General features: G+C 39.9%; 1 protein-coding gene across 2 annotated transcripts in view; it reads left to right on the forward strand.

Annotated features, from left to right (window-relative positions):
- LOC149248190 (GTPase ERA1, chloroplastic-like) overlaps positions 1-14,592 on the forward strand; it is a 218,037-nt gene that overhangs the window by 135,937 nt on the left and 67,508 nt on the right. The window contains exon 8 of one of the 2 annotated variants that reach the window (XR_016266655.1): positions 7,949-8,122. The exons of the other annotated variant lie outside the window; for it this stretch is intronic. The gene's annotated coding sequence lies outside the window, so the exon portion shown is untranslated. The remainder of the gene's footprint in view (positions 1-7,948; positions 8,123-14,592) is intronic. 2 annotated transcript variants of the gene reach the window in all.

Genomic DNA, 14,592 nt, shown 5'->3' on the forward strand with positions numbered 1-14,592 from the left:
ACCATGAATCGAACCCCAAAGTCTTTTTATTATGATAAAAATGTTTCCAGTAGAACAATAGCTCAATACTAGCATTATAAATTTTTTCTCATCCAGAGATCATCTCATGAAAATAGAAGCTCAATGGCTTCTTTATATAAAGAAACCCCTCCAAGTGGAAAATAACAGCTAGTTGGCTTGATCCTTGGCAAAATGATCTCGACTGTCGAAAATAACTTGATCTTTTAATCTCCATCGTCGAATTTTTAATTTGAGGAAAAATTCGATTTTTTCTTAAAAGGCATTTTTTATTAATCCAAAAATTAATATTTTGGATTAATTTCCTCAAAAAATTGACTTTGACTTAACCACCATTAGAAAATCAGAAAGGCAAAAAGATTTTCTTATTCTTGATAATTACTTGTGATGTTTCTGATTATTACAATTCTTTATATCTTCTTTCCTTTAGTTCATCAAGCAATTACCAAATCAACAAACACATAAAACAATAGACACCAGATGTAGCCACTATGCTAGGGCAAAACCTAATAGTATTCTTTGAGACTCTTCACCCTAGACCAAGACAAGACCTTTCCTCTACACCAAGTCAACCTCCTAGAATTTCGACCGCTTTCTAGCAACTTCCACTAGGTAGCAGCTTCCGACAACTGGCAGCTTCCGACAACATACAAACTTGGAAGTCTTCGATCTCCCAATCCAGAGCATGAAATAGAGAGAGAGAGAGGCACCAAAATTTCGATTTTTCCTTTCTCCTTAGATTTCCCCAAACTCGCATTCACTTCGGCTTCCCGGTAACAAACTTCGCACTTTTTCCCAGCTACAAGAGATATCGAAATTGTGTGAGAGATTGATGCTCTAAATGAATTCGATGTGCTTGTATTTATAGGCTCCATGCGAGGTCGAATAGGGTTCCTTAGGACGACTTGATCTTCTTCTAGGTCGACATGGTGTGGAGGATACATAAATCATATTTGACTCAATACTTAACCTTTTTACATGATTCAAAAGCCCAAGAACGGTCTTTTTAAAAGTACAATGACTCTATTGACTCAGAATAAATCCTAGAAGTCCTCCATGGGGATTTCGATCTAAAACATGGTGACCCAAGCATGAAACCCATGCTTTAATAAGTCACAATAATAATAATAAGTCTTTTCTTTATTCTCTTGACAAGCACATTACATGATGACTCAAATACATTAAATGAATACCAAACCTAGTTACATTTTCCAACTCTTCCTCTTAAATAGGGAGGTATTCATCATATATAAGTACGGAAGAGCTTTTAGACATCGCAATGTGACTGACTAGATTCCTGACCAGGGCAATCTATCCATCTGGGGATAAGATGGACTCAAGCTTTCAGCCCCTTTAGGTACCATCAGGTTTACTTGCTAACCACTAACCCAAAAATCCAGGCGTGTATCCAAAACAGAGCTCTATGATTGACACCATCTTTCCAACTTCTAGACATCAACACTTTGTGCTGGCCAAATGTCCTCCCAAGCAATGCTTCACTGACAAAGCCTCAACACCCCTTGATCCAACAGATCAAGAACCACAAATCTCTCCCAATCAAACTGATCGATAACCAGCATGCTATCAAAAACCTTTGAGAGATTTACCTGTACAAACACAACCCCAATCAATAATATACTTTCACATGTACATAATCAAATACAAACCTCCGGGTCATTCTAGATGTTGCTCCTCAACTCAGTAGGACTATCAACCGAATCTTTGACAGAAGATTCCTCAATTTATATTTTTCTTTCTTGCTTCTCATGTAACAACATTTCCTCCGAAATTTATTAATCAAAACCAAGCTATGCCCTCCCTCTCAACCAGGAAGCATCTCTTCATCCAGACTTCCTCTTAATCTTAGGGAGATCTCTTCTATTAATGCTTCCTCAGGGAGATCAGCTTCTTCTTTTCGTCATCGGAGAATCTTTCATGGCTTCCAACCATTTCATCAGAGTTATTATCATCCTCATCATGCTTATCACATCAACAACCATCTTCACCATATTGAAGATTGTGTACCTACACAACTTATATGGCAAGTACAACCAAGTCTATAGAAGCATGAAGTTATCCATCTCAGAGTCGCAAAAGCATTTCAACTTTATACATATTAGATACCCAGACTTAATTACACACAAGAGACATATACTCTTCAATATCTTGCTAGGGACTTTGTCATAAACCCTAGACTACTTCACAACAATTTCCATTCCATCTAGGGTTTCAATGTTTCTTCCAAAGGTATGACATACCTTACTACAACATATAACAAACCCTAGAAACAGTTCAGACAAATATAAAGCATCCAACAACCTTTCAAAATTCATATGTTAGACTTCTCACCAAGGTTTCATGTAAATCGTAGATTTCATACAAAGAGTCAATCAAAACCAATCACAACTTAGTTATTAACATGACCAACTTCCACTACGGTTAGTTGCAAGCCCTAGTTTTCCAAGCAACCATCAATCCCAACCAATACTTAGATTTTAACAATCTTATACAATTCTCAGATTATCATATTGTCATCATACATCAGAGATTTTACTTCTAACAAGGTTCAACCCTAGAATTCAATTTTCACAATCTCAATAGTCACAAATATATTTTGGATTGTTCCATCACACAAACTATACAATTTTATCTACTACTAGGGTTTAGTTGCAAAACCCTATATTTTCAAATATCATCATCCTAGAATTTTCGACAAGGACTTGCATTAAATCCCAAAACTTATGACTATCATTAACCTGGTCAACACATGTATCTAGGAATCTATAGTCATTCATAAGCATATCATATGTCCTGACAACATTAATACATCTGACCTAGACGAAGCTAGGGTTTCAACCAAAAGGACATCTCTGTGTATGCCTAGATTTCATCATATGCAAATACATTTCATATCATGTGTTAGTTAAACCCAACTTCACCAAAATATCAAATAAGAGTTAGACATACAAACTTGGTTAGACTAGGGCTTGATCAGAGAGACACATCCATGTCATTTCTAAGACATTCAATGTAGAACCATAGCAAACCCAACATTACTAGAACTTCAAAGGTTCAAGATTTTAGACCTTATCATTCAACTCTAACAAGTTAGGTTTTCTTGATCATACCAAAATCCCAAACATGACATCATCAATAAAACCTTCAAATAGCATTTCACAATATCCCTAAGCAGTTTAGGGTTTCAAACATTCACATTAGCATACCCTTTGGTTAGGGTTTTCTAGAACCTGTCTAGGGTTCTACAAAATCAGTTAAGAATATGAGTGGAGTGGGTAGATTTATCAAGAGATGAATCACCCAAAACAAGAATCATTATGATTCAATATAGCTAGACATAACTATGTTAGTAATAAATTGTAAAATGAATAATCCTTTCAATATAAAGAAATCAATGTATTTAAAGCATACCTTTGTTCCTTGAGCAACCTTGTCTCGAGAGGTCCTCCTCCATACTTCTTGCAGATGTTTTCCTGATCAAGACAATAGAGGGAGAATGGTGATTAGTATTTAACATAATCAAAACTAAATGAATACATGAAACTAAAAAAACTGAAAAAAATGAGATACTTATCTTAGGGAGTTGTTGGGGGCTCCCTCCAAAGTTTGAGGGATTCCTACAAATTTATAACAACAAAAAAATGTCTTCTCCAAAATATATTAAAAACTTATAGATTCTAAAAACATATAAAACAAGATATCTAAAGCTATAGGCAAAGGACTTAGTAGTGTAAGTCCCTAATGTCAGATTCTTTGGGCTTGGCTTTCTTTGAGTCTCCTTCCTCAACAAAGTTAGCATGATCTCTATCTCTCTTCTTATTCTTTGGATTGTCGGGACCAGTGTTGCGGGGAGCGCCCCCCCCCCCCCCCCCCCCCCTTTGAACCCGCTCCCGAAGCGCGCTCCGGGCGGGAGCGGCTTGGGAGCGGGTCGGGAGCGCGCTCCCAAAATCGCTCCCGTAAAAAAATTTACGCTCCCTGGTCTGTTAGGGAGCGACTCAGGGAGCGATCGCTCCCGCGCTCCCGGAGCGTTTTTTAATGCCCGGGAGCGATCGGGGAGCGATCGCTCCCTGATCGCTCCCGGGCATTAAAAAACGCTCCGGGAGCGATTTCAGCCGGGCCGGGAGCGGTTCGGCGGAAAAAAAATCCGCCGGACCCGAAATTTCCAAAAAATTTAGAATTTTTTTTTTATTTTATAAGCCCAATGGGCCAAAAAAATTTCATTTCAACTTCATTGAGCAAGAGATTGAGAGCTGGAGCAAGAGCAAAGGAGCAAGGAGCAAGAGCTGAGGAGCAAGGAGCCAGAGCTGAGGAGCGAGGAGCAAGTGCCAAGGAGCGAGGAGCAAGCCTGCAGAGGTAAGTAACTTAATCATTTAGTTAGTTTAGCTGGTTAGGTAGTTAATTTGGTTAGTTTAATTTAGCTGTTTGAGTTTAAAAATCATGTATTTAAATTAAATTAATAAATTAAATGAATTAATCCCAATAAACTAAATTAATTTGCAGATTCAAGACTCAAACCCTACAAACATCAAACACCATGGACCTGGGGATATTTATTGGCATTTTCCTCTTCCTGGTCCCTTTTATGGTTATTATGGTGGTGGAGAGTAGGAAACGGAGGGGGCCTGAAACTGAAGAGGTGGATGAAGAAGCCGGAGGAAGTCAAATGGGTGAAAACCCCAGTAAGGAGGAGGTGGAGGAGGGTGAACATGACCCTCAAAAAACTAAACAAGACCAAACTCCATTGTGGAAATATGTTCACAGGGCTGAAACAGGGAGAGGGGGTGGAACCGCTAAATTTCATTGCCCCCATTGCAACACTGATTACACAGGCTCATACACCTGTGCTAGAAGACACCTCTGCGGGAAAAGGCCATGGGATGGAGAGAAACAAATAGGAATCAAAACTTGTGCAGCGGTGTCAACAACAGATAGAGCCAAATACATAAAGGAAGAGGAGGACGCCCAATACAGAACAAAAAGATCAAGGGGTTTCTTTGAACCAATCTCACCATCACAAAAAGATCAAGGGGATATGGACATGGAGGCACAGGGTCATCATCTTTAAGGCGTAGAACCATATCAGATTTCCTTGATGAGGGGTGTAGGAATGATGTGGATTCAAAAGTTTACAGGTTCCTCTATGCATGTGGGATACCATTCAATGTTCTACGCTCACCTTATTGGCACGAAATGGTTTCTGCCATAAATGATGCCCCTAAAGGATACAAGAGCCCTGGGTATGACAAGGCAAGAACTGTTGGCCTTGATCATGAAAAAGCAAAAATATCACATTCTTTGAATAAAATGACAAGTTCTTGGACTGACAATGGGGTGTCCATTGTATCTGATGGATGGACAAATGTAAAAGGCAAGCCATTGATAAGTGTTCTTGCTGTGTCTGTTAGTGGTCCCATCTTTCTAGCTGCACATGATTACTCAGACAAGTTCAAGACCGCTATCAACATTGCAGAAGCATTGCTTGAAACAATTGAGCGTATTGGCCCATACAATGTCATCCAAGTCATCACTGATAATGCTCCTAATTGTAAGGCAGCGGGAGCAATTATTGAGGATAAATACCCGAACATATTTTGGTCTGGATGTTTGGTTCACACATTGAACCTTCTGTTGCATGATATTGTCAAAAACAAAAATGAACAATACCAATGGATTGGTGATTTGTACAAGAAAGGAAAAAAAATGATAAAATTTATTACAAATCATAGCAATACCCATGGCCTTTTCCGCAGTCACTCGAGATTGGAGTTGCTGAAGATTGCGAGGACTAGATTTGGTAGCTATTACCTCACCTTCAGGCGCCTTTTGAAGGTAAGAGAGGCATTAGCTAGCATGGTATCAAGTCCACATTGGCAGGTGGACTTGATACCAATGTAGCTGACATGGTAGGTTTTGAAACGGTGGAGGAGGCCGCTCTTGATGGGCAGTTTTGGACAACTGTGAGACAGGTATTGGATTTCACCAAGCCAATTTATAACATGATTCGGTTTGCAGATACAGACAAACCAGTGATTGGCGAGGTGTATGAGCAAATGGATACCATGTTGGGGGAAATAAAAGACATTGTTCATAATAAAGATCCCAACTTGTACAAACTGATTCATGATTGTGTGTGTGAACGGTGGAATAGGCTTAACCTTCCACTACATTGCTTGGCGTATATCCTTACGCCAAAATACTACTCAGAATCTTGGTTGGGCAAACCTGCAGCAGGGGGTGGTGTTAGGACCAAACCCCATTTAGATCAAGAGGTAACTAGAGGATATCTGGAAGCATTAGAAAAGTTGGTGCCTGACAGGGAGGAATGTGCAGCTATGCGCCTTGAAATAGGCAGATACTTCAGTGGCAGTGGTTTGTATGGTAACTTCCATGCAATGGACGACAAAGATAAATTTGATTCTCTCACATGGTGGGAAACATATGGCGGCCACGGACTTTTGCCAAAATTGGCAAAAAAAGTTCTTTCACAGGTTGTAAATTCTTCTTCTGCAGAGAGGTGTTGGAGCACCTACAGTTATATACATAATGTGAAATGAAACAGACTCAACGAAAACCGAGCAGAAAGCTTGGTTTATGTGCACTACAACTTGAGGTTGTTGAGCCATTACTGTGATCGGGCTAATGAAGATCCCACATATAAAATTTGGGACAATCACCCTGAGGACGACAATTTGGGGGATGGCATTGTACATATTGAAGAACTAGAAGAGGAGCTTGTACGGGATGAAAATGAAGCAGCTGCAGCAGCCATGCCACCTCCACCTCCACCATCCAGTAGCAGTTCTCGGGGCCCGAGTCTTGTTCCATTGCTGTCGCCACCTCCATCGACACCCTCGCGTGGAGGCTCTAGTTCTGGTCGTCGGTCTGTGCGGGAGACTCCTAGAAGACCACCACGACCTGCTTATACTCCTGGAGACTCTCGTGGCAAGGGCCACTTGTAGATTTACAATTTACTTGTCTTTTTTAGTTTCTATTAGACTTTAGTTTTCATAACTGTTGAGTTTTGAGTCCTTGACTCTTGACTCTTGACTCTTTCATATCATTATGACATTATGATATTTTTTGTAAACATTATATCACTGTGACAATGAAAATTTGAAGTTTGAAGTTGGGCCTTGGCAATTATAACTCATTGGTAATGATTGTGAATTATGAATATGATGCTTTGGAAAGACTAAAGTTGTTTAATTTCATCTCATTATTCATGTTTCATTTTATAAATTTTTAACATTTCATATCATGTTAACAGTTAGAAGTTAGGACTTAGAAATATCTTCGATATTACTTCTTGTAATGGTTAAACTTGGCTTACAAGTACAACTTGTTACTTTGGTGATCAATGATGATAAATGTTATTGAATTTTCAATTCTGAAAGCTTGAAGTTGAAACTTTAATATTGAATTTGATGAATCATGATTTATAAGACTCAATATGTTGCAGTTGTAATATGTATTTTACTAACTTGTGGACATGGTTGATGACGATTATAATTTCTAGATGATTGATGTGATATGCTTCAATGATCAATTTATGTTTTTTTATGTTTTTTATGTCTATTTCATCATTCTACATGTTTTTGTTGACATATATGTATCAAAAATTAAAAAATATATATATTTTTAAAAAATCGCTCCCCGATTCGCTCCCAAACCGGGAGCTTCTGAAAATGGTCGCTCCCGCTCCCGCTCCCCGCTCCCGCTCCCGCTCCCAAGTAACATTGGTCGGGACAATCACTCTTGTAGTGATCCTTCTTATGGCATTGATAACATTCTATCTTGGAAATGTCAACTTTCTTCCTTGGTCCTTTTGACTTCTTTCCTTTGTGTTGAGCAATGTAGGCATTTGATACTCCTTTAGGATTGGCGACTAATGAGATCCTTATTTTGACTGCAGGAAGTCCATAGTTCTTCAGAAGTGGGAGCTTCCTTCCAACTGTTAAGACATGCAACAAATGCACCCCAATAGGATGGCAATCCTAATAGAGCAGTGATCACGAGTTCTTTGTTTGGGACAATTTCATCAATGGCCAAGAGATCATCCCTGATTCTAGCTATCTTCACAAAGAAAGTTGCCACAATGTTTTCTTTTGTTATCTTTGTAGTCCTCAGCTCATTCTTCAAACTTGCTACTTAACCAATGTTCTTGATAGTAAATAACTTTGACAAGGCTTCATACATTTCCTCAACATGATCGATGTTAGCTATGAATGGGACAAGGATGTCCTTTATTCCTTCTACCATCAGAGTCATGGCCACCAATTCTAATTCCCTGTATTTCACTTTGTCAGCATCACTAGAACCCTTTGTAGGCTTCTTTACTTTTCCTTTGATCAAGTCCAGTACCTTGTTCTTTTCAAGGACTAGTCAATCCTCTTCTTCCAGAACCTGTAGTTAGAGGCCCTCTTCTTCAAGTTTGTTCTCTCCCTTGATTGTGTTAAACATCTTCCTTGAATATAGTAGACTCCTTCCCTGAGATAGTGCTTTTGAATGGTTCCTTGATCAAGTGCTTAAGACTACATTTTACTTCCTTCTTCACCAAAGCTTTGATACCATGTTAGAAAATCAGAAAGGCAAAAAGATTTTCTTATTCTTGATAATCACTTGTGATATTTCTTATTATTACAATTCTTTATATTTTCTTTCCTTTAATTCATCAAGCAATTACCAAAGCAACAACATAGAAAACAAGAGACACCAGATGTAGGCACTATGCTAGGGCAAACCCCCCTCAAGGGGAAAGCCTAGTCCAGAAATTCTTCCTTTCTTCCTTTCAATAGTATTCTTTGAGACTCTTCACCCTAGACCAAGACAAAACCTTCGCTCCACACCAAGTCAGCTTCCCAGAATTTCAACCCCTTTCCAACAACTTTGATTAGGCAACTGGCAACTTTCGACAACTGGCAGCTTTCGGCAACAGACAAACTTCGAAGACTTTGATATCCCAATCCAGAGCATAAAATAGAGAGAGAGGCACCAAAATTTCACTTTTTCCTTTCCTCTTAGACTTCCCCAAACTCGCATTCACTTTGGCTTCCCGGCAATAGACTTTGCACTTTTTCCCAGCTACAAGAGAACTTCGCACTTTTTCCGAGCTACAAGAGATATGGAATTTGTGTGAGAGATTGATGCTCCATGTGAGGTCGAATAGGGTCCTTAGGCCGACTTGATCTTCTTCTGGGCCGACATGGTGTGGAGGATACATAAATCATATTTGACTCAATACTTAACCTTTTTACATGGTTCAAAAGACCAAGAAGGGTCTCTTTAAAAGTAAAATGACTCTATTGACTCAGAATAAATCTTAGAAGTCCTCAATGGGGACTTTGACCTAAAACATGGTGACCCAAGCATGAAATCCATGCTTTAATAAGTCACAATAATAATTATAAAAATTCTTTTCTTTATTCTCTTGACAAGTACGTTACATGATGACTCAAATACATTAAATGAATACCGAACCTAGTTACATTTTCCAACAACCACCAAGGTTCAAGTGCTCAAAATTTCTTAAAATATCCATTTTTCCCTTGGTGGGGGACCTTCAAAAATTGATTTCTTTTTGATCCATGAATTTTTGATTATTTTCCATTTGGAGAGAAATTAATTTCTCTATAATTATTTTTGACTCAAAATTAATTAATTTTCTGGCTTAGGGTTTTAATTTAATTTAGCCAAAAAAATTAATTATTTGACTCTAGAGGGGATTAATAATTTTTCAAATATTTTAGCCATGGTGTCTGAATGCGAGGGACCATGCACTAAAATTTTTACATCAAATAATTACAAATTCAACCCTTGAAAGGGAAAAACACCTTTACACATAGACCCTCAATAATTTACCCAATTATATGACACAATATGATCTGGTATGAGACCAAGTGTGCCTGTAATAAAATAATTTAGCCATGGTGTCTAATTGTGAGGGACCATGTGTGAAAATTCAAAAACCTGAATCCTTTTGCAACAACTGGAAATTATTCTCCTAATTGTTAATTAAATTTAACAATTTATTTACTGTTTCCTACAACAAATACTGAATAACTCACACTGCAACCTACACAAATAAAACTGCGGAAGAATAAACGCTAAAAGAAATGCTAGCACACACATAAAATAACAGTTATTTTTGGATCAATGTCTTCGGAAAAACCGAACTCGGGAAAACTGGTGCAACAACTGAGGGTTTTATTATTATGCAGTGGTGACATAATCTGAGTACAATTGGATGTCGAAATTGACAATCCTACAGAGAAAACTTGGGAAGAAAAATCTAGTGAGAAATTTCCTCACTCCACAGGCAAATCTGGGCTCTGACGTCAACTCAAATTGAGCTGTCCAAATTGACTCTGCATAGTTACTGCATCACCCTAGCGCAATTGCTCTTGCATTCAGCTTGGAACTTCTCCTTAGACTGTCTGATCAGCTGTTGTCTGGGAAAATGTCTCTCTTGGTCTTTGGAACCTCTACCCAGCTCCTGGCACTGAAACTCTGCTTCTCCCCAGCAAAATCGAAATTACCTGTAGAGGCTACTGTGCTACTCTGTGTCAGCCTCACTGTGGCTCCTCTACCTCTTTGCAAATGCACTCACCATAACTGGAATCCTTCCTTCGACTTCATTGCCCCTGCCCCTCTCTCACTGCTTCGATTTCTTTGGCTCTCTCTCCGACAACTGAATACTACTACTTAGGAAAACGATCTGCTTGTGAAATCGAATTGCACAAGTGATTTCTCCAAGCCCCATCGACTTCTTCTTATAATCCTCTGTTGAGACTTCAATGACCAAGATTAAATCTTAATCGATGGCTAGGATTAACTTGAAGTCGATCCGTGTGAGTTTCTAGAACATTCACAACTTAACTTAATTAATTTTGATTAATTAGTCACATTCCCTATGTTTAGACTTAGGAAATATTTAAAAACTGACTAATAATCTAATTAAGTCATTTCTAGGAGGAACTTCCAGAAACGATTTCTGGGTTTTGGAGATCTCATGTATTCTAGCCCCTCCACAAAATTTCATGGCTAGAACACTTTCGATGCTACCAAAACTAACACTCCCTCTTAGCGAGGAATGTGTTCTAGCATTGTTGCCCCTATGGAAACATCTTGTCTCTGCATCATCTCCTGTCACGATGTTGATGTCTGGCTGCTGCTGCCCACCAACCACTGCGCAACTCTAATATGTGCTGCCTTTGTGCTGCTGCTGACCTTGCTGAACTCTTGCCAACACTGCATCTGCACTGCAACTCCCTCTCTGTCTGTTGCTGCTGCAACAACAATTGAAAAGCATCCTAAATACTGAATCAACTGTGATCAGTATGATGCATTTGTCCCCCGAGTCTCTGACTGCTACTAGTATCTGCGCTGTCACTGAGGCATCTGCGCTGCTGCTGACTTTGCACTGTGCCACCTACACTGTTGCCAACTCTGCACTGTGCTCCCTAGCATCTAACTGCTATTAGACTCTGCACTGTCACTCTGGCATCTGACTGCATCCACTACCACTGATCCATCCTACTACTGAATACTGTGGGCCCTTGTAGCAAGGTACTAATCCAAGAGGTGGACATCCTCATGGATCCTGCCCATCTGTAACACTCTGGGGCTACAACACCAAGTCACCCCATTTCATTCCTGGGGGTATGTTAGCAAACATGGCGAAGTCTTCCTCTAGCTTGGAGGACAACCTATCAATCTCTGCTTATGCTGCCTACTGGTCCTGCTTCTCATCTTTGTCCTTCTTCTTGATAGGACACTGGGTGCTGTAGTGACCAAGCTCACCACATCTGAAGCATTTGACCTTCTACAGGTCCTTCTTATTCTTTCTCTGCTCCCCCTGTCCTTGATTGGGACCCTTCGATTCGAGGGCCACATTCTCCTCCTCCTTCACCTGCTTCGATCCGCTACTGCTGCCAATGATGGAGTTCTTCACTAGGTCCTGTCTCAACTCCTCCTGCTGCAAGTTGGCCCACATCCTGTTCCATCTTGGCAAGGTTTCTCTACCCAAGATAATTTGGACAAATACCTGCCACTCCTCAAAGACACTGTTGAGTGCCAATCACAATAGCTATGTGGGTTGAGGCGTTGCCCCAACGGCTGACAACTAATCCCGGATATCCTGAATCCTGGTGAGAAAGGGGTCTATGCGTTCCTTTTCTACATCTTGGCGCATCTCAACTTCTCCTACAAGTACATCTTCTGCCGCTCGGAAGTGCCCTGGTACAGCGTGGAAATTGTGTCCCACATCTCTTTGGCTATTCCCTTGGCTACTATGTGTGATACAACATGATCACTATCTAGGATCAATCTTTTTGCCCTTGCCATCTCCTTTTTGTACTCCTTTAGCTGATCTGCATCCGTGGGGATAGCTACCACTGCATCTATGAATGACTTCAGGCCATATTCACCTAGAAGGAAAGATATCCTTGCCTTCCAGATGACATAGTTGGAAGTTCGATCCAACTTGTCCTGATCACGAAGCCCAACAATGGCCATCTCAAACAATGTCGAAAATCTCCTCTTTCGTTCTGCTTAGCTGCTGCTCAACTATTCACACTCCCTTTTGGAGTGAGAAACTCTGCACACAACGACTGCTGATCTGCAAGGTAAATTGAACTTCTTGAGACTAGAAGTTCCCTGAGGAAAATTTTACCTCAGTGTATTTCTTCTTCCCTTGACTCTAGTTCTGCTCTAGCAAACTGCTGCAAAAATACTGCGTCCAGCTAGAGATCTTCTCTGCCAAAAATACGGGCTGCTCCCTCTGCCTCTAGAATCCCTCGATTTGAAGAGATCGAATTTTTCTGTCCCTCTCAGAAAAGTCGATTCTCCTCAAGAAATTCGATCTCTTGGCCAAGGGGACTGCGCTGCCTCTGGGGTTTCGATTTGTTGCCCTCACTGAATAGTGAAACTCCCTTGTCCTTTGTTACTGAGCTCCCGGGCTGATCATCTGCATGTTGATACCATGTGAAAATTCGACAACCCGAATCCTATTGCAACAACTGGAAATTATTCTCCTAATTGTTAATTAAATTTAATAATTTGTTTACTGTTTCCTACAACAGATACTGAATAACTCACACTGCAACCTCGACAAATAAAACTGCAGAAGATTAAATGTTGGAAGAAATGCTAGCACGCAAATAAAATAACACAGTTATTTTTGGACCAATGTCCCTGGAAAAACCCAACTCAGGAAAACCGTTGCAACAACTGAGGGTTTTATTATTATGCAACAGTGAAATAATCTGAGTACAACTGGATGTCGTAACTGGCAATCCTATAGAGAAAAACTGGCAAGAAAAATCTAGTGAGGAATTTTCTCACTCCACAGGGAAATCCGAGCTCTGACCTCAGCTCAAATTGAGCCGTCCAAACTGGTTGTGCGCAGTCATTGCGTCACCCTAGCGTAATTGCTCCTGCACTCAGCTCATAACAACTTCTCCTCAAGCCATTTGATCAACTGTTGTCTGGGAAAATGTCTCTCCTGGCCTCTGGAACCTCTGACCAGCTTCTAGCATTGAAGCTCTGCTTCTCCCCAGCAAAATCGAAATTGCCTCTAGAGGCTATGGGTAACTGAACTGCTCTGCATCAGCCTCACTGTGGCTCCTATACCTCTCTACAAATGCACTCACTGAAACTGGAATCCTTCCTCTGAATTCACTATCCCTACCCCTCTCTCACTGCTTCGATTTCTCTGGCTCTCTCTCCGGCAACTGAATGCTGCTAATGAAATCGATCTACTCATGAAATCGAACTGCACAAGTGATTTCTCCAAGCCCCATCAACTTCTTTTTATAATCCTCGGTTGAGACTTCAACAACCAAGATTAGATCTTAATTGATGACTAGGATTAACTTGAAGTCGATCTGTGTGAGTTTCTAGAACATTCACACCTTAATTGGACAAGTGACCTCCTCACAATGAGATGGAAATTACTTTAGCGGACTGGAAGGATTGTGATTTATTGAAAATTCTTTATGCTTGTCCCTTGGATCCTTTGATCTGAGCGAGAATTCCTAAACCTGTGATTTCTCCATCATTTGCAGTTTACTTTGAAGAGCGATCTGCTTAGTCTTCATGGCAACGATTTCTTAAGCATGCTTTGATTCCATAATTTTCATTTGCTATATGCAATCAACCTCGATGATTTTTATCATGTTCTATAACCTGTCCTCCATGGCACTCATTTTCTTATCATGATCTAATTCCATGGTCTTTATTAATTGTGCTTGGATTTGTTCCATAGCCAACAACTTGTTCTGAAGAGAGATTTGACCAACTTCCATATCCTTTATTACTTTGTCATGATTTTCTTTGATGGAACTCATCTCTTTCTCATGAGTTGCTTCCATGGTTTCCAACTCCTTAACATGATTTTCTTCTATAGCTAATAATCTATTTTGAAGACCGACTTCCATGTCTTGCATAGAGCTCATTTCTTGCTTATGATTTGCTTTTATGGCGTACAACTCTTTAACATGCCTTTCTTCTATAGCAAACAACCTGGTGTGCATGGATTTCATTCCTTAGAGTGATTCT

The sequence above is a fragment of the Pinus tabuliformis genome, chromosome 7 (assembly GCF_031772625.1).
Source record: "Pinus tabuliformis cultivar Carrire ecotype Pingquan chromosome 7, CPIR1, whole genome shotgun sequence".
Taxonomy (NCBI): domain Eukaryota; kingdom Viridiplantae; phylum Streptophyta; class Pinopsida; order Pinales; family Pinaceae; genus Pinus; species Pinus tabuliformis.